We start from the raw sequence: 21782 nt of genomic DNA, 5'->3' as shown, positions 1-21782 counted from the left end.
CAAAGTGCTGGGATTACAGGAGTGAGCCAACGCGCCCAGCCTCTCTATTTTTGAGATAGAATTTCGCTCTTGTTGCCCAGGCTGGGGTGCAATAGCGTGATCTAGGATCACCACAACCTCTGCCTCTTGTTGGTCAGGATGGTCTTGAACCCCTGACTTCATGATCTGCCTGCCTCAGCTTCCCAAAGTGTTTGGATTACAGCATTGTGATTGCGGTGAGCCACCGTGCCCAGCAATAGTCTGTTTTCTTTGATATTAACATAGCCACCTTGTTTACTGATGATTAACATTTGCATGGACTATCTTTTTCCATCCTTTGAATTTCATTCTGTGCATGTCCTTAGAGTTAAGGGGGTTCTCTTGTGGACAGACATCAGTTGAATCCTATTTTCTTCTGATTCTAAAGTTACATCATTTAGATTTGAAGTACTCATAGAGAAGTTCTTATTGTTGCATATTGTTACATACTATCTGTAGATCTTGTAACATCTTGTAGAATTTTTGTCCTGCATATCTCTCTTCCTATCGGCTTTTGTGTTTTGTTGATTTTTTTTGTAGTAATGTGCTTTGATTCCCATCTCATCTCCTTCTGTGTATGTTCTGTAGATTTTCTTTTTGTGGTTACCATTGCAGTTATGTAAAATATTCTAAGTTGAAAATTCTACTTTAAAATATTAACAGTTTAACTGTGATCATACACAGAAAACTACTTCATAATTTGGCTCTGACTTTATGTTATTAATGGCACAAATTACTTCTATATATGTTATGTTTTTATTAACATAAACTTATAGTGCATTTTAAGTGATTTTGCCTTTTAAATGCTAGGAATGAATGAAAAGTCAAGTTTCAAATGAAAAGTACACGAACACATGCTTGCATATGTGATCATTTAATGACCATTAATGCTAAACGTATATTTTCCTTTTGGTTAGTGTACTGTCTTGGGTCCTTTTATTTCATCTTGAAGAACTCCCTTTAGCATTTCTTTTTAGACAGATCTAGAGTACTAATGAACTTTCTCATCTCTTCTTTATCTAGGAAAGTCTAAATTACTCCTTTATTTTTGGAGGTGACTTTTGCTAAAAAGCAGTTCTTAGCAAAATCCATTAAAAAGTAAAATCGATTAAAAAGTAATTTTAATTGTGTCTCTTTGTCAATGGCCTTGGGTCAATTTTAGTTAGAGTGGTCAAGTTTTTTTAATTTACATATACTTTTTTTCTTCCAATTTGGGACCTTTTAGAAATTCTTAGTTCAATTGCATATTCTGATCCTCTGTCTTCTATGTACGAACCTCCAATAGTTTGTATATTTTTCCCCTTGATCACTTGATAGTATCCCACAAATTTATTAGAATCTGTTTGCTTTTCTTGGCCAGGTATAGTGGCTCACACCTATAATCCCAGAACTCTGGGAGGCCGAGGTGGGCAGATCACTTGAGGCCAGGAGTTTGGGAACAGCCAGGCCAAAAAGATGAAACCCCATCTCTACTAAAAATACAAAAATTAGCCAGGTGTGGTGATGCACATCAGTAGTCCCAGGTACTTGAAAGTTTGAAGCATGAGAATCACTTGAGCTTGAGAGATGGAGGTTACAGTGAGCCACAATTGTGCCACTGTACTCCAGCCTGGACAACAGGTGAGACTGTGTAAAATATATATATATATATATATATATATTGTTGTTTGCTTTTGTTTTTTTTTTTTTCTTTGAAGATGATACTCTGGAGTAACATATCTTTATTTGTGCTTATTTTTTTCTGTGACTTCTTCAGTCTGATGTTTTGCAGCCTAACGAATTTTTACTTCAGCTACTGTATTTCCACTCCAGAATTTGATTTTTGTTTTTTTTTTTTGAGACGGAGTCTCACTCTGTTGCCAGGGCTGGAGTGCAGTGGCCGGATCTCAGCTCACTGCAAGCTCCGCCTCCCGGGTTGATGCCATTCTCCTGCCTCAGCCTCCCGAGTAGCTGGGACTACAGGTGCCAGCCACCTCGCCCGGCTAGCTTTTTGTATTTTTTAGTAGAGATGGGGTTTCACCGTGTTAGCCAGGATGGTCTCAAACTCCTGACCTCGTGATCCACCCGTCTCGGCCTCCCAAAGTGCTGGGATTACAGGCTTGAGCCACCGCGCCCGGCCCAATAGTTTCTTCTTTGTTTTTATATTCTCTTTTTCATGTATTATTTTCCCAATTTCACTTAGTTGTTTATCTCTGTTACCTTTTAGCTCATTAGGTATCTCTAGGTAGCTGCTTAAAATAATTTGCAAGCAATTCAGAGGGCTGCCTTAAAAAGTTTGGTTTCTGGAAATAAATTTATTAGTATAATTTTGGTCACATTTCCATCTTCTTGTACTCCTTTTAACTTTTGTTTGAGGTTTAGTGACATAACCACTCTTCCCAATGGTTTTGTATAAAAATTGTGTAGGGGGAGAACTTTACTAATGAGCCTGTTGTACAGGATGAACGAACATTCACTCCTTTTCCGTGGGTGTGTCCTTCTTGGTTTCATGCATGTACTATTACTAATGGATATATTGCTGCTCTTTAATATCTTATTTTCTCTAAAGGGCTAACTCCTGGTTTTTCTGAGAAACTTTGAGTTTCTGTTGTATTGTTCTTCTCATAATCTTTATTACATTCCTTCATAGTCCTGCTGACTCCTGTATATTTCCCACTGCACCAATGTATCACCTTACTCTCTTATGTTTTTGGCATTGTGAACGTGTTATACAAAGTATGCTGACATTCCTTGCAATATCAGAGACAGATGAGGTAGTTTCTACTTCCTTCATTAGATTCTAAACATGCCAGAACCATGGGTTCAAGTTTCTCTTTTCATGCATTCCTAGGGAGGATCTGTGTATGGAGAATCAATGCAAGAACAAAGCCTATTAAAAATCAGATCAGATTAACCTCTGAGTCCCATCTGCCCAAACTGCAGCTGTTTCAGATTGAAAGAAAAATTTATGTATGTAATCAAGTGGAAAAGTCTATTGAGCAGAGTCCCTCAGTTTTACCACTTGAAAAAATTTCTTCTAGTGTGAAAACCCACGTTAATAAATGTAGCAGTGATTTTATTGATTCCCCACTTCTCCCACAAGAACAGAAAACACACATTAGGGAAAATTCTTATGAACATAATGAGTATGGCAAAGTCTTTAGAGTGGCTTCAATCCTTGCTAACCATGACATGATCCTGGATCCAGATAAACTTTGCAAATGTAATGAGTGTGGTAAAGTCTTCAGGAACAATTCATACATTGTACAATACCACAGAATTCATACTGGAGAGAAACCCTACAAATGTAACAAATGTGTAATATCTTTAATCACAATTCACATCTTGCAGAACATCTGAGAATTCATACTGGAGAGAAACATTACAAATGTACAAAATGTGGCAAGGTCTTTAGTCACAATTCACACTTTACAGAGTATTGGAGAGTCCATACTGGAGAGAAACCTTACAAATGTAATGAATGTGGCAAGTTCTTTAGTCACAATTCAAATCTTGCACAATATCAAAGAATTCATACTGGAGAAAGTGTCAGAAATACAATGAATGTGGCAAAATATTTAATGAGTGGTCAGATCTCACTGTCCACCTTGTAATTCATACTGGAGAGAACCTTAGAAATGTAAAAAATATGGCAAAGTCTTCAAGTATGAGTTATTCCTTATCACTCATCAGAGAATTCATACTGGAGATAAACTTTACAAATGTAATGAGTGTGGTAAGGTCTTCAGGAAGAATTCATACCTTGCAAAACATCAGAGAATTCATACTGGAGAGAAACCTTACAAATATAATGAATGTTAAAAGGTCTTTATTTGCAGTTCACACCTTGCAGAACATTGGATAATTCAAACCAGAGAGAAGCCTTACAAATGTAATGCATATGGCAAAGTTTTTAGTCAACTTTCATACCTTGTATGACATCAAAGAATTCATATGGGCTCTCCCATATGCATCTCCCTAGGAATGCATGAAAAGCCTTACAAATATATTGAATGTAGCAAAGCATTTAGTGACTATTCGGGTCTTACTGTCCATCTTCTAATCCATAGTGGAGAAAAACCTTACAAAGTAAAGAACGTGGCAAGGTCTTCAGGCATACGTTATCTCTAAGCAATCATCAGAGTATTCATGCTGGAGCCAGGCCTTACAAATGTAATGAATGTGGCAAGGTCTTCAATTAAATTGCACACCTTGCATGACATTGGAGAACTCATACTGGAGAGAAACATTACAAATGTAATGAATGTGGTAAGATCTTTAGTCGCAATCCACAACTTACAGAACACTGGAGAATTCATATGGTAGAGAAACCTTATAGATGTAATGAATGTGGCAAGGTCTATAGTAGCTATTCATACCTAGCACAATGTTGGATAATTCATACAGGAGAGAAACTTTACAAGTGTAATAAATGTGGCAAAGAATTTAGTGGGCATTCAAGTTTCACTACCCATCTGTAAATCCACACTGGAAAGAAACCTTATAAATGTAAGGAATGTGATAAGGACTTCAGGCACAAGTTCTCCTTAACAATTCATCAGAGAATTCATACTGGAGAGAGACATAAATGTAATGAATGTGGCAAAGCCTTTAATCAAATTTCACACCTTGCAAAACATCAGATAGTTCATACTGGAGAGAAACCTTACAAATGTAATTAATATAGCTAAGCATTTAGTGTGCATTCAAGCCTTGCTTTTCATAAAATAATCCACAATGCAGAGAAACCTTACAAATGTAATGAGGGAGGCAAGGTTTTTAAACAAAATTCCACCTTACAAGTCATCACAGAGTCCATTCTGGAGAGAAACCTTACAAATGTAATGAGAGTGTAAGGTCTTCTGAGTGGTCTCTTGAGTGTAAGTTTTCTGTTTATAGAAATCAAGTAAGAACATAAGCTTCCAGGCTGAGCACAGTGGCTCACGCCTGTAACTGCCTCCTTGGGAGGCCAAGGCAGGTGGATCATTTGAGGTCAGGAGTTGGAGACCAGCCTGGCCATCATGGCAAAATGCTGTCTTTTCTAAAAATAGAAAAATTATTTGGGAGGCCAAGACGGGCGGACCACGAGGTCAGGAGATCGAGACCATCCTGGCAAACACGGTGAAACCCTGTCTCTACTAAAAAATACAAAAAAACTAGCCGGGAGAGGTGGCAGGCACCTGTAGTCCCAGCTACTTGGGAGGCTGAGGCAGGAGAATGGCGTCAACCCGGGAGGTGGAGCTTGCAGTGAGCTGAGATCCGGCCACTGCACTCCAGCCCGGGCGACAGAGCAAGACTCCGTCTCAAAAAAAATAAAAAAATTTTTTAAAAAAGAAAAATTAGTTGTACATGGTGAGGAATGCATGTAATACCAGCTATTCGAGAGGCTGAGGCACAAGAATCGCTTGAGCCTGGGAGGTGGAGGTTGCAATGGGCAGCAATATATGTGTATATTTATGTGTGTGTGTGTATATATAATATATATATATATATATATATATATAGAGAGAGAGAGAGAGAGAGAGGAGAGAGAGAGAGAGGAGAGAGAGAGAGAGACACCGTAATAGGCTTCCTATCTATTTCACTGTGAGGAACATCATGATTAATTAACCAATGCCAGAGCTGTACGTGAGTCAAATTATTCTGATTGCAGCTTTGTCTCTGATGTTCATTACAGGAACTACACCCACCTTGCCTTTAAAGATTGAGTACTGCCACTTGGCCCCTGCAACCTCAAGATCTAATTATTCCCATTGCATTTAATTTTTCCAATTGGGTGACTGTGATTCCCATTCTAAGATCTGGCATACAGAGAAGAGCAATCACAGAGATTCTCAAGGATTTGTCTTCTCCTCACAAATCTATTTTGCAAGGTATTGGTGAAGGGGATGTCTTCTGGATCCTTCAAGTTGGGATGAGTAAGTTCTTTTTTTTTTTTTTTTTTTTGAGACGGAGTCTTGCTCTGTCGCCCAGGCTGGAGTGCACTGGCCAGATCTCAGCTCACTGCAAGCTCCGCCTTCTGGGTTCAAGCCATTCTCCTGCCTCAGCCTCCCAAGTAGCTGGGACTACAGGCACCCGCCACCACGCCTGGCTAGTTTTTTGTATTTTTTAGTAGAGACGGGGTTTCACTGTCTTAGCCAGGATGCTCTCGATCTCCTGACCTCATGATCCGCCCGTCTTGGCCTCCCAAAGTACTGGGATTACAGGCTTGAGCCACAGCGCCCGGCCGGGATGAGTAAGTTCTAAAATGGCAAACCCATGCTAGCATTCCAATCTGCCTAAGCCTTTGGATCTGTTCCTCTATATTAAACCAAGGGAGATCAGGCACTGCCAGCTCATTCACAGTGAGCCAGATTTCAATCCATGCTTCAGCTAACCAAGCAAATAAACTCTTAGAACCTTTTTCTAACTCACTGAGCTGCAACACTAAATGCAAATTCCCTGGTTTATTGAGCCCACATTAATAAATTCAGCCTGATCCAACTTTATGTTCCTATCACCATTATCTCACACCCTGGTTCCCTGGACTTCTGCTTATGTAAGGAAACTCAAGCAGTTCTTTTGCAGTGCAGTGCACCTCCTCATGGGTCCCATCACCTCGAGGAGCCACTGGGACTTGAGTCTAGTTAAAGGTCTAGAGGCAAAGAAGGGTGGTGGGGGTGGATCCTGAGAAGAATCAGCATTGCCTTGCCCTGCAGCTGGCTCAGAGGAGGCTATTCTTGCTTCCTTAGGCAATGGATGGTGAATCTCCTCAGAAAAAAATGTACAAAGACTAGAAGCAGCCTGGGTGGGGAAGAAGATGTTGCCACCATGAGGGGCAGGGAGGCCATTTTCTCTCACAAAAGGGGCTCATCAGGATTTAAGAGCTCAGTGTTCCCAGCTTCATCAGGATCCTCCCACACATCCCCATGTCAAGTTACATGGTCCTAATCTTTCCCAACCAATGCCCTCACTTTATAGACACCTGGTGAGGCTGAGTGTGCACCAATTATTGTGGGCCATCCACTCACATAAGAGTTTGTGTCTGATTTTTGGCAATTTCAGCCTTTTGTCTATAAAAGAGTCCACCCAGGGTACCCTTAGAAACTTTGAGGTTAAGTATGATATCTTCTACATCTGGGACTTATCTTCTCTGAGCTTATCCATTTATTTCATCATTTTTTACCAGGGAACTTAGGAAAGCAACTTCATTATATTCTTTGGTTCTCTAGAAATGTTGAAAAGTATCATGTATAAAGTCACTAAACTCCTTGCTTCTCGGGAGCACTGAATCATGAGTATCAAATACATTTATTTTGCACAACTCTCTAAACAATGCATACCAAGACTATCAGTGCTCTCTGTACTATTAGAAGTACAGTCCTTAGCATTTTTAGTTCTAGTAAGATTAGAGAGCCAACTCCAGAGGCCCCTAAACCAACTAAGGAAATTCATCCTTAAAATTTTGTTCCTCTAGGCTGGACACAGTGGCTCACACCTGTATTTTCAGTACTTTGGGAGGCCAAGGCATGTGGATAGCTTGAGTTCAGGAGTTCAAGATCAGCCTGGGAAGCATGGCAAAACCCCATCACTACAAAAAATGCAAAAATTAGCCAGGTATGGTGGTGCACACCTGTAGTCCCAGCTGTTTGAGGGGCTGAGGCAGGAGGATTCCTTGAACCTGGGAGGTGGAGGTTGCAGTGAGCCAAGACTGCATCACTGCACTCCAGCCTGGGCAAGAGTGAGACCATGTCAAAAAATATATATACATATATGTTCCTCTAGAATCACTCCAGGCACCAAAGTCTCTATTAGTCGGGGTTCTCTATAGGTACAGAACCAATGGGATACATGTATATATAAAAGGGAGTTTATAGGGAGAATTGGCTCACACAATTACAAGGCAAACATCCTATGATAGGCTGTCTGCAAGCTGGAGAAGAGAGAAGGTGGTAGTGGCTCAGTCCAAGTCTGAAAGCCTCAGAACCAGGGAAGCCAACAGTGCAACCTTCAGTCTTTGGTCAAAGGCCCAAGAGATCTCAGGAAGCTGCTGGTTCAAGTCCCAGAGTCCAAAGACTGAAGAACCTATAGTCTGATGTCCAAGGGCAGGAGAAGCTTAAGCAAGCAACCAGCATGGGAAGAAGAAAGAGAGCCAGAAGACTCAGCAAGTGAGGTTATCCCATGTTCTTCCACCTGCTTCGTTCTAACCACACTGGCAGCCAATTGGATGGTGCCCACTCACATTGAGGGTGGGTCTTCGTCTCCTAGTCCACTGACTCAAATAATCTCCTCTATCAACACCCTCACAGACACACTCAGAAACAATACTTTATCAACCATCTAGACACCCTTCAATTCACTCAAGTTGACACCTAATATTAACCATCACATTATTCAGACATCACAAAAGGAAGTCTAACTCTTTAGGATAACACTGAATGTTTACTCTTGAAACTTCAGACTTGGTTAGGAGAGACTTCAATTTTCTTCATGGTAATAGCTTATTACATTCCTCTTGTGGCTGCACACATAGGTCCCATTGCACAATATGACTGTGGAAAATACTTGTGAAATATTGTTTAGTAAAACTGCCTAAGATATTTTTCATAGCAGTTCAGTGAAAATTATTGTGAAGTATTTACTACATAATATATTATTATATAATTGTTATATAATAAATATGATTCTACTAGAAGAACATTTTTCCAAAAGCTATGGAAATGTCATTTTTGATTATGGTATTAAGCAAAACATTCTCTGGTTCTTTTTCAATTGTAATAAAATTATTTTTTGTTTTTGTATATAATTAAAAATTTTTTTTTTCTTTTCCATAGGTTGCAGTCTACATTCTATGTTTGATGCATTTCTTCCCTTTGTTACTGTAGTGAAAGGTTTAGGGGACACATAAATGAGGCTGTTATTTGGAGAAAAAAATATGACATGAGTATGCACATAAGACCATGGCAGGTATAAACTAGGTTTATTGTAAATATGAAAAAAGAAGGAAATACTTATACTATATTAGAAGCCTTGAAATCACATGAAATGATTCCAACACTTTATTTTTTTTTCCAGATGTTTTAGGCATTCTAGTTTTTTCTCTTCTTTTGTCTTTCTGCATAATTTTTTGGATAATCTTGTTAGTATCTACAAAATGCCTTGATAGGAAATGTATTAATATTATGTATCAATTTGGTTAATTTCACATTGTTTCTATGTTGAGTCTTCCAATAAATTGACATTTTATATGTCTCCATTTGAGTGTTTTTTATTTCTTTCATCAGCACTTTGTAGCTTGTTTTCTTTCTTTCTTTTCTTTTTTTTTTTAAAGAGTTGGAGGTCTCACTCTATTTCCCACAGGCTGGAATACAGTGGTTTGATTATGTTCACTGCAGTCTCAACTGCTGCCCTCAAGTGATCCTCCCACCTCAGCCTCCCAAGCAGGTGAGACTACAGGTTTGTGCCACCATGCTCAGCTAATCTAAAATTTTTTATTTTTTTCTTTTAGGTGGCACTTCGCTCTTGTTGCCGAGACTGGAGCGCAGTGGCACGATCTCGGCTCACCATAACTTCCGCCTCCCAGGTTCAAAAAGCTACTAACAGATATAATCTACAAAGGTAAATTGAGGCATGGTGATTCATACCTGTAATCCCAGTCAGCATTTGGGAGGCTGAGACCAGTGGACTGCTTGAGGTCAAGGCTTCGAGACCAACCAGGCCAACATGGCAAAACCCCATCTCAACTAAAAATACAAAAATCAACTAGGCATGTTGCCATGCACCTATAATCCCAGCTATTTGGGAGGCTGAGGCAGAAGAATCACTTGAACCTGGAAAGCAGAGGTTGCAGTGAGCCAAGATTGTGCTATTGCACTCCAGCCTGGGCAACAGAGTGAGACTCTGTCTCAAAAAAAAAGAAAAGGTAAATCGAGAGGGGGTGCCTGGGAAAACATTAAATGAGTTCAAGGATAACCACATGCAACTTCAATAGCCAAGAAGACAGAAAAACTAACGTGCCTATCTACAGATGAATGGATAAAGAAAATGTGGTATACACATGCAATGGAATGTTGTTCAGCTTTATAAAAGGAGAAAATCCTGTCATATGCTACAACATGGATGAACCTTGAGGACATTACACTAGGGAAAATAAGACAGTCACAAAAGGACAAATACTGTGTGATTCCACTCACATGGGATATTAAAGTAGTCGAATGCATATAAACACAACATAGAAAGATGAGTTGACAGAGGCTATAGTAAGGTCAGAAAGGATGTAGTGTATTCTGGGTATACAGTTTCAGTTTTGCAAGATGAAAAATTCCTAGATATGTTGCACAGTAATGTGAATGTACTTAACATTACTGAACTATAAACAGGCAAATAAACTTTACTAACAGACATAGCAAAGACAGGAACATGGACCAGAAAACTCAATTCTTATTAGCAGATGTGGTGACACCAAGACCTTTCTGACTAGGAATCCACAGCCATTCAAATACAAAAGAAGTATATGAGTTTTTAATGACTGTGTCCTGTCAAAAGAGAACCAACATAATTTTGAAAAGAAAAACAAAATGGAGGGGTTTGCCAAATATGTAAGAACCTGTTATAACAGACATCTGTAATTTTACAATGAATCAAATAAAATACTTGTGATATACACAAAAATTCAAATTAAACACAGATGTAAACAAAATTTTAAACAACAAAACTTTATTCCTAAATGAAACTTAGTACTTAATAATCATGCAAGGCCTTCCAAATCAAGATGAAACAAATAAAGGCACAACAAAAATCAGAAGGTATAAAGGAAAGATTTGTCTTCCACTTAAAAAATGTATAACCTAAAATAAAAGACATCAGGGCATATGTAAAGAATAAAAACCATAGGAATTAAAACAGATACTAAAATACATGGAAAGAAAATTGAGCAAGGTATGAAAATTCATTTTATACATACATGTCCCCAAAAGAATAAAACCTATGTAGACTGACAATAAATTGAAAAATGAAAATACCCAGGGTTGTCATTTTCCCCAGATTTTCAAAAAATATATATAAACATAGTAGCAATTTTTTTTAAAATGAGGGGGAAAATCTCACATGTTCTTGGTGGGAGAGGTACCCTTGCAGCTGGGGATAACAGGAGAACCTTGCAAGATCTAAGAAAATAGGAAATGCCCCATCCTAGAAGAAGTATTACTCAAGTCTTACCATTTTCACCTGAAACATCTGTCTCACAAGAGTCTCTGCAGGAATAACACAGTCTCCATGGAATGGATGTACTTAGAATGGTTTAAAGAATCTCTTGCTGTTAAATATTTATTACAAATGGAGTATAAAATCCGGCAGAAAAGATTTCCTCTTCCTCATCTCTTCTTCCCAATTTTATCATGCATTTGTGCACATTAAGACTTCCACGTGCAGCTTCTATAATCCAGTCTACAGAGAGCTGGCAGTGCATCCAGACCTGGTCCTTAAACACTCTCTCAATCCCTGCTGCTCAATAGCAGAGACACCATGGGGCCCACACCCTGTCTCCATCCATGTCTGGGTGTAAGCCCTTCCCAATGGAGCCTCTTCACAAATTCCATATCACCAGTCACTGTGAGATGGAATTTAAGTGACATGAGAGGGACTGAGGGAAGACATGGGTGAGTGTGAGCAAACATGACAGACAGGATGCTTCAGACTCAGAGAAGACTGACATCTCCAATGCCTGGTGTGTACAGGGAAAAACTCTCCTCAAATCGTGTTTTTCCTCTACTCTCACACCACAACAATCATCAACACAGAAGACCTCTGTGACTAAATGTATGTGGGTTATTTACCCACACACCAAACTGCAGACACTAGCTGGGTATCTTCCAATTTACTTCCAACACTGTCTCTCTGGACACAGTGTCAGATCACATGGGTTGATGGCTCAGTCTCCAAGACTGCCTCCACACATACCAGTTGCAAGTCCAGGCCTTCAGAACTTAGGACCATCCAGCTTCAAACTGGGGTTCCCATGACCCCCTTTTGGGGTTCAATTAATATGCTAGATTGGCTCACAGAACTCAGGGAAGCACTTACTTCCCTTTACCAGTTTATTATAAAGGATACTGCAAAGGATACAGATGAAGAGGCACTTGTGGTAAGGTATGGAGGAAGGGGTGCAGGGCTTCCATGCCCCCTGAGGGGTGCAGAGTTTCCATGCCCCCACTGGGCTTACCACCAGGCTTAACACACCCAACATTATAACAAAAGACTGTAACAAGGGCTACGGAGGTTATGAGCCAGGAACCGTCAATGGAAACCAATATATATCATAACACCACCTGTGGCATTTCAAAAAGGAAAGAGACACAGAACAATCCACTGAGAATATCACCGTACCTGAGTAAAAGCCATTCCTGACTCCTTTTCTTTCCTCTTCCTCCTCTTCTAGGCTTCTTCCTTAGGAGAGATGAAAGAGGCTTCAGAAGCTAATCCTGAAAGAAAAAGAAAAATTTTTAAAAAGGAAGTTAAGTCGGAGTGTTCAAAATATGCTGTTTATTGCTAAAAATCAACACACCCCCTCCCCGTGCCACAACCACACTCACAGGAAAGACCTCGCCCTGTGGAAAGATGGCCCTCTGCTGCCCACAGCACCGGGGATGATGCAGACAAGAAAGTCCCACAGGAAGAACAAGTGAGTTTTTGAGTTCTTCAAAGCTTACTACCCTCCTGGAGAAGCCCACATACACATTGCAGCAGTGGGGTGCTGGGCTGGACTAAGCTCCCCTTCAGGGCACAGATATGGCCCTGACCAAACCCCATGCAGTGCACAGCCTTTCCCCTCTCTGTGGATCACAGGCTGGAAGACACAGCACCCTGATGTTCAATGATGAATACAGATTATAATCACGTGGGACACTGCACTGGAACCTATACCCATGGGCATCTCTGGAAAGGAGGCACAAGAGATATATTTGCAAAATGTCTCAGCATTCTAATGTGAAGCCAGGGTTGAGTTAAACTCAGAGGGAACAAGCCCAGAACAACCCCCACCTTGTGGCTCTGCCCTCCTCTTGGGTCCTTGTTGTAACCAGGATCCAGACAGTGGACAGAAAAGGAGCAGAAAGAAACATCCAAGGCAGGCAATATGTACTGGCCAGAGTTGGTGAGGGTGAGATGGGGAAGGGTCGCATAAACCTCCACTGAGAAAGTGATATCAGAACCCAGACCTAGAAAAGGAAGGATGTTTGTCACCTGCAACTGAGGGGCTAGAGAGTCCTAGGCAGAGGGACAGCCCAGGTGAAGGCCCCGAGACAGGAGCAACCTCGGCTCCAGGAAAAGGAAAGAGGCCTGTGTGGCTGGAGCAGAGGGAGCAAGCTGACACAGGGAGGAGATGAGATCAGAGAGGTCCTGGGGGTGCAGATCAGATAGGGCAGAGGCCTTTAAACATTTTTCTACCTCACCTCAAAAGAATTTTGGAAATGCTAGTTCCTCACCCATTTTAAGCAATCATGTAATGTTTTCTTTATATTATTCGTTAAAACACTTTCAAACAAGGAACTATATCCTAGACTTTAAATATATGTCAATATGTTCACCTAAGCTCCCAGAAGTATGGGGTCACTCTTATCTGAGATGGGCAGGACTGCAGGGGAGTGTACATGGGAGAATTCAGGAAGTCACTAGTGGACACATAAATATGGAGATGCCTGTTGGATGTCCCAGTAGGGAGTTGAGACAACTGGATACAGAATTCTAGAAATTAGGAAAGAAGTCTACAAAGGATGGAGACATAAAGGTGGAGTTTAAAGCCATGAGATGAAATGATAAAGAAAGGCAGTGGCTGGGCATGGTGGCTCAACCCTGTAATCCCAGCACTTTGGGAGGCCGAGGTGGGTGGATCAGGAGGTCAGGAGTTTGAGACCAGTGTGACCAACATGGAGAATCCGTCTCTACTAAAAATACAAAAGTAGAGGGATATGGTAGCACATGCCTGTAATCCCAACTACTCGGGAGGTTGAGGCAGAAGAATCGTTAGAACCTGGGAGGTGGAAGTTGCCATGAGCTGAGATCACGCCATTGCACACAAGCCTGGACAACAAGAGCAAAACTCCATCTCAAAAAAATGGTTGGAGGACTAAGCCATGGGTCACTCCCACATTCAGAAAACAGTGAGTCAGGACATACCGGCACAGAAAAATGGTAAGAGATGAAGATGACATCAAGAAAATTAAAGAGCAGGAACAGATCCTTCCTGGTCAATACTGAGTAGAAAGCACGGGGCTTGAGACAGGTGGGTGAACTTGTTACAAGTATCTTCCCATCACTGAGACAGGAAAATAACAAACTTTTTATTGCTGTCACGCTCAACACAGAATACTTTGCTTCTCGTTAAGAAAAGGTGTGGTTTTCCCTACACTGACAAGTTCCTTGCAGACTTCCACCTGAGAATCCTAAAATTTAGCTCAACTCTTACACTGTCTACAAGGAGATAGTGTCAGATCCCAAAGGTGAAAAGTTCAGTCCCACAAGACTACCCTTCACCTTAGAAGCTGTACATAAGTAGTAGTTGTCACCTCTACTTCTGACTGACCAGACAAATATCATGGTTCCCAAATCTCCTCCTGCATTCAATTAATTTTCTAGAACTGCTATTCCATCTGGCTGTTTATCTGCAACCTTTGTAATATCCTTTAAAACAAATGAGTAAATCCAAGTAAAACGTTTCTGAGTTCTGTGAGCTGCTCTGGCAAATTAATAAATACTGAAGATTGGGTCATGGGAATCCTCAATTTATACCCAGTAGCTTAGAAGTTCAGGTTCCAACCTGGGACTTGTAACTGACATCTGAAGTGGAGAAGTCTGGTGGATTGAGCCTTTAATCTGTGGGATCTGATGCTTACTCCAAGTAGAGCTGTCAGAAATGAGGTAAACTATGGGACACGGAGTTGGTGTCTGATAGAGAACTGCTTGTTAGTGGGGAGAAATCCCCACACATTCGGTGACCACAGGTGAAGTATTCTGGGTTCAGTGTTTACTATCGTATTGAGTTTCAGAGGAGGAAAGACTAAATAAAGCGTTTTTCCTCTGGACGAGCACATTTCCCAGCGGGTACAATTTGGAACGCAAAAACACTGAGTGTCAAAAGTCAGGCCCCGTCAGCTCCCTTAATGCGGGGTAAGGAATGTGGCGACTGTGAAGGGGAAACCTGGGGAACAGAAGGACCCAGCCCAAGGAGGACAAAGGTTGGGGTGGATTAGGAGAGGGGTGGGGTTTCCAAAACCCCAGGGCCGGGCAGAGGCAGAGGACACGACGCTGATGCATTCGGACTGCGGGGCTGAGCTCCAAGGAACCAGAAGGGCGAGACTTGGAGGACCCAGAGGACATGAATCCTCCTCGTGGGCGAGGGCTTTTACATGATGCGGGACCGAAGGAGTGGTCAGTAAAGGGTAAGCAGGTAAACGGGACAAAAAGCGTCTACGTGGCCTGAAGGCAGAGAACCCAGGGGCAGTACCAGCAGCGTCTGGGCGATTTAACCTCCGAATTTCTTGGTGACGTATTAATTTACCTAGGGTGGAGGGAAAGGCGGGAGGATTTTAAGGTCCGTAGGAACCCCTCAGCCAACACCGAGTACAGAAGCGCTGGAAGCGGATCTAATCTAGAGAAAGAGAAACTCAGCCGATGCTGTAAGACTGTCACCCCAAGCGATCGACTTCCGGATCTTCAGGAAACTGTACTTGCGAGTTCACGCCCCATGATTCACTTCCGGGTTTGCAGGAAACTGCCCTCAGCCGGAGCCAGGGATGGGCGAGGCACAGGAGAAGTGAGGGTGGGGCGGGGTGGGGCGGGGTGGGGCGGTGAGCGGCGGGGTCTGCGCTTCCTTCTGCCTCTCTGGGCGCGCTTGTTTTCCAGGTTTTTGAACAAATACCCTGTCGGTGACCAGCAGCCCAGCGGTCTGGGAACTGGGATCTCTATTAGAGGGTCAAAGTAGGGACAGTGATTGGACCTAAAATAGTTCCTGCAATTAAAGTTAATTTTAGTATTTTAATGTATACAAGCCCTGGAATTTTCTGGGACGAGGATACGAACTAGAATGTGAAATGCAAAGCCCTGCGTGGGCGGAACATGCAAATTGATGCTGGCTCCCACAGAACAGTAGAAATCCTCTCCTTTTCCATTCTCCCTACATTCTGCAGTGTGAGGATCAACCCTGTGCTCAGCTCCTGAGAATTTCCCAGGGACAACGCCTTGGGCATGGAGGGCTAAGGCCAGGGATAAATTAGGTCCCCAACTGTTGCTTTTAAAATGGAAAGCTAAAACTTTTAGATGATAGATATAAATGACTCTTAAACTTTTTTTTTTTTTTTTTTTTTTGAGACGGAGTCTTGCTCTGCCACCCAGGCTGGAGTGCAGTGGCCGGATCTCAGCTCACTGCAAGCTCCGCCTCCCGGGTTTATGCCATTCTCCTGCCTCAGCCTCCCGAGTAGCTGGGACTACAGGCGCCGCCTCGTCGCCCGGCTAGTTTTTTTTTTTTGTATTTTTAAGTAGAGACAGGGTTTCACCGTATTAGCCAGGATGGTCTCGATCTCCTGACCTCGTGATCCGCCCGTCTCGGCCTCCCAAAGTGCTGGGATTACAGGCTTGAGCCACCGCGCCCGGCCGACTCTTAAACTTTTAAACAATAGATATAAATAGCTCTCCCTTGTGCCTGTTACTCTATTCCAAACTTCAGATGAATTAACCTCAAACACCTCTGAGATAAACTTTATTGACATCATAATGTCAATAATTTCTATATGTAGAGTGAATTTCAAACTTACACGCACTCTGAATGTAAATAGAAAAGATGCTTTTTGACTGAGTGTGTTGGCTCATGGTTCTAATCCTGTAGCAGGAAGAGCCACAGACAAAACTCCTTAGACACCGGATTAAAAATGAAAGAGGTTTTTATTTGGCTGGGAGCAGTCAGCAGACTCACATCTTAAGAGCTGAGCTCCCCAAAAAAGAAATTCCTAGCCCTTTTAAGGGCTTACAACTCTAAGGGGTCCACTTGAAAGGGTCGTGATAGATCAAGTAAGCGTGAGGAATGTGACTGGGGCTACATACATCAGCGAACAGAACAAAAAGTTTTACAGTGCTTTCTCGTATGTCTGAAATTTACAGATAACACAAGTAGTTTTGGTCAGGGGATAACATTAGTATTATTTTAACCACCAGGGCCAGGTGGTGGTGCCAAGGTCATCTAGCTATTTATCTTACTTCTGTTTCTTTGCAACTTTTTGCTTTCTCCCTTTTCTTCTGTCTTATAAACTAGGGAAAAGGGGAGGTGGCAGAGAAGCTGGGAAGGACAACAGGAGAAGTGGTGGCCTCATTCCAATCCTAGCACTTTGGGAGGCTGAGATGGGAGGATCTCTTGAGGCTAAATGTTCAAGACTAGCCCCTGGGCAACAAAGCGAGTCCCAGTCTCTCTTAAAAATTACACGGCTTGGCGCGGTGCCTCACACCTGTAATCCCAGCACTTTGCGAGGCCAAGGCGAGCGGATCACCTGAGGTTGGGAGTTTGAGACCAGCCTGACCAACATGGAGAAATCCTGTGTCTACTAAAAATACAAAATTAGCTGGGCATTGTGGCGCATGCCTGTAATCCCAGTGACTCGGGAGGCTGAGGCAGGAGAATTGCTTGAACCTGGGAGTTGGAGGTTGTGGAGAGCAGAGATTGGGCCATTGCCCTCCAGCCTGGGCAACAAGAGCGAAATTCCGTCTCCAAAAAAAACAAAACAAAACAAAAAAACAAAAACCAAAAACACACAAAAAAGCCAAATACACACTTTTTTTTTTTTTTTAAGTTGCTGAAGGGGTATCATTTCTTGAGTTAAATAATGCAGATTTTTTTTTAATCTGTAATTTACATTTGATTTTTAGGAGACACTGTTTACATCAGCTCACTACAAAGTAGATTTACATACAACTATTGCAGAAAAAGAAAGTTTCTTTGTGATCCAAACACAAAGAAATATTTTTTATGATCTTTTCCTTGATCATAAAAAAAATGCAGTACTTTTAGAAGGTAAAGCTAGTACTTTACAGAAGTGCAAAACACCAAAACACTTTAAGCAAAAACTCCTTGTTTTTAAGAAAAAGGTATGACTTCTCATTTTCTGTTCTTGGCATAAATTTTAATTCTTTCCAGTAGAACCAAAACCTCCTGAACCCCTTTTGGTGTCATCCAAAGCTTGAACTTCTTCTATTTCTGCACAGAAAATCCGTTCACAAATGAGCTGTGCAATTTGATCACCTTTTTTGACTTCAAACTTTTCTTTGCCAAAATTAAAGACTACACCACCAATATTTCCTCTATAATCTTCATCTGTGACACCAGCTCCTACATCTACAACGTGATTTGCAGCCAAGCTAGACCGTGGAGCTACTCTTCCATAATACCCAGAAGAAAGTGCTATATGAATGTCCGTTTTCACAAGAGCCTTCTCCGTAGGTGGTATTGTGTAACCATAGGCACTGTACAGGTCATAGCACGCGTGCCCGAGAGCCAGGCAAAGTGGAGCTGCATGTCGCCCTCCTCCGCGGGCTGGGCCTGCGTGCTGGGTGAAACGGCAGGTCTTAGCTCCATGGCAGCCTCTGCTTAGGACAGCGGCCGGGGCATCCAGTGCTGCACTGCGTGGATGAGGGGTGGGCCCGGCCCGGAGAGTCCCGCTGCCTCGGCCCCTTGCCGTGAGCCTCACGCGTTTTGCATCGCCAAGCGAAGCAGAGACGGAAGGAAATGCTAGCAGAGCATGGGGCGAGGGCAGAGGGGACTCATTTCCCCCAAAGTTTGGGCTAGTTGGCTCCTGGGCACCTCCGGACGTGAGCCAGGCTTCCACCCTGAAGACGTGGGGGTCCCGGGCCAGAAATGAAAAATCTCTGGGTAGAAAATTATAAATGGTGATGAAAGAAGTGGAAAGGTTACACAAAAAGTAAAGACATCTCATCTTCATGGATGGGAAAAGTTAATATTGTGTATATGATCACACTACCAAACGCAATGTACAGATTCAATACATTCTCTTTCAAAATACCCAAAGACATTATTCACAGAAATAGAAAAAAAAGAATCCTATGGCTGGGTGTGGTAGCTTATGCCTGTAATTCCAGTACTTTGGGACACCAAGATGGTGGATCACCTGAGCTCGGGAATTTGAGACCAGCCTGGTTAGCAATGCAAAACCCAACCCTACAAAAAATACAAAAATTAACCAGGTGCAGTGGTACGCACCTGTGGTCCTAGCTACTCAGGAGACTGAGGTAGGTGAATCGCTTGAGCCTGGGAGGTAGAGGTTGCAGTGAGCTGAAATTGCGCTATGGCACTCCAACCTGGGCAATAGAGAGAGACCACGTCTCAAAAAACAACAACAAAAATCCTAAAATTCATAGGGAACTACACAAGATCCAAAAAAGACAAAGCAGTTTTAAGCAAAATGAACCAACCTGAGGGATATTACACTACCTGACTTCAAAATATACTAGAAAGTAATGGTATCCAAAACAGCTTGTTACTGGGATAAAAATAGACACATAGACCAACTGAACAGAACAGAGAACAAAGAAATAAACCCACATCTTTGCAGCCAGCTGATTTTTGACAAAGAACATGCATTGGGAAAAACGGCAGTCTCTTCAAAAAATTGTGCTGGAAAACTGGATATCCATATGCAGAAAAATAAAACTAGACCCCTATTTCTCACCATAGACAAAAATAAAATCAGAATGGATTTGACATAAATGGAAGATATGAAATTATAAAACTATAAGAAAACAACAGGAAAACTCTTCAGGCCATAAATCTGGGCAAAGATGTCTTAGGTAAGACCTCAAAAACACAGGCAACAAGGGCAAAAATAGACAAATTGGATTATGTCAAACTAAAAAGATTCTTCAGAGCACATGAAACAGTCAAGATAGTGAAGAGACAAGTGACAGAATTGGAGAAAATATTTACAATCTATCCTTTTGACAAGGGATTAATAAACGGAATATATAAGAAACTCAAACACCTCGATAGCAATTTTTTATTTTTATTTTTTTGAGACAGAGTCTCACTCTGTAGCCCAGGCTGGAGTGCAGTGGTGCGATCTTGGCTCACTGCAACCTCCCCCCTCCCGGGTTTAAGTTATTCTCATGCCTCAGCCTCCCAAGTAGCTGGGATTACAGGGGTGCACCACCACGCCTGGCTGATTTTTGTATTTTTAGTAGAGACAGAGTTTCACCACCTTGGCCAGGCTGGGCTTCAACTCCTGACCTCGTGATCCACCTGCTTCGGCCTCCCAAAGTGCTGGGATTATACGTGTGACCCACCGCACCTGGCCACAAACAAATTTTTAAAGCCAATTAAAAAATGGAGCAATTACCTGAGAAGACATTTCTCAAAGGGAGACATACAAACAATCCACAAGCCTATGAAAAAATGCTCAACATCACTAATCATCAGGTAAATGCAAATGAAAACCACAGTGAAATACAACTTTACCTCATTTAGAATGGACATCATCAAAAATACAAAAAATAACAAATGCTGGTGAATTGCAAAGGAAGAAAATGCTAGTACACTGTTTGGTGGGAATGCAAATTAATATAGCTGTCATGGAAAATAATATGGAGTTTTCTCAATAAACTACAAACAGAACTACCACATGATCCAGCAATCCCACTGCTGGAAAGAGAGAAATAGAGAGAGAGAGAGAGCAAGCACGAGCGAGTGCATGATTGAGAGAGGCAATGAGAATAGATAGAAATCGGGATATCAAAGTGATATCTGCACACCCATGTTTACTGCAGCACTGTTCTCAATAGCCAAGATATGGGATCAACTTACATTTTCATCATGAACAAACGGATAAAAAAAGTTTATATAGACAATGGAATACGGTTCATCCTTTAAAAAAAAGGAGGCCTAGCAGAAGGCCAACCAGAACAAAAACAGTACATTAAACAACCAAAACTCAGGACCCTCACAGAGTCCATTTCACCCCCCTGCCACCTACACTGGAGCAGGTCCTGGTGTCCACAGCTGAGAGACCCACAGACAGTTCATATCACAGGACTCTGTGCAGACAACCCCCAGTACCAGCCTGGAGCCTGGTAGATCTGCTGCTGGCTAGATCATCCCAATAGGAGATAACAATCACTACAGCTGGGCTCTCAGGAAGCCACATCCCTAGGAAAAGGGGGAGAGTGCTACATCAAGAGAACACTCCGTGGGACAATCTGAACAACAGCCTTAAGCCCTAGACCTACCCTCTGTCAGAGCCTACCCAAATGAGAAGGAACCAGAAAGCCAACTCTGGTAATATAACAAAACAAGGTTTTTTAACATCCTCCAAAAAAATCATACTAGCTCACCAGCATTGGATACAAACCAAGAAGAAATCCCTGATTTACCTGAAAAAGAAATCAGAAGGTCAGTTATTAAGCTAATCAAAGAGGCACTAGAGAAATAAAATGATACAATAAATGAGTAGAGAAATTTCAGTTAAATAGATAGCACAAATAAAAAACAATCAAAACTTCAGGAAACAATGGATGTGCTTACAGAAATGCAACACACTCTGGAAAGTCTCAGCAACAGAATCAAACAAGCAGAAGAAAGAATTTCAGAGCTCAAATACAAGGCATTTTTGTTTGTTTGTTTTGAGATGGAGTCTCACTCCGTTGCCCAGGCTGGAGTGCAGTGGCAAGATCTCAGCTCACTGCAACCTCCACCTCCCAGGTTCGAGCAATTCTTCTGCCTCAGCCCCCAGAGTAGCTAGGACTACAGGCACTCACTCCCT

The 21782-nt window shown here is 41.9% G+C and overlaps 1 protein-coding gene and 1 pseudogene across 3 annotated transcripts in view; both read right to left on the bottom strand.

The window, feature by feature from the left end:
- The window catches only part of LOC117093599 (zinc finger protein 610), a 183231-nt gene that overhangs the window by 46368 nt on the left and 115081 nt on the right, over positions 1-21782 (bottom strand). The gene's annotated exons all lie outside the window — the stretch shown is intronic.
- LOC117093645 lies at positions 17779-19068 on the bottom strand (annotated as a pseudogene).

The sequence above is a fragment of the Trachypithecus francoisi genome, unplaced genomic scaffold (assembly GCF_009764315.1).
Source record: "Trachypithecus francoisi isolate TF-2019V2 unplaced genomic scaffold, Tfra_2.0 Lachesis_group12, whole genome shotgun sequence".
In the NCBI taxonomy this organism is placed as follows: Eukaryota; Metazoa; Chordata; class Mammalia; order Primates; family Cercopithecidae; genus Trachypithecus; species Trachypithecus francoisi.
Note: the sequence above shows the minus strand (reverse complement) of the source record. Positions and strands in the feature narration are given on the sequence as shown.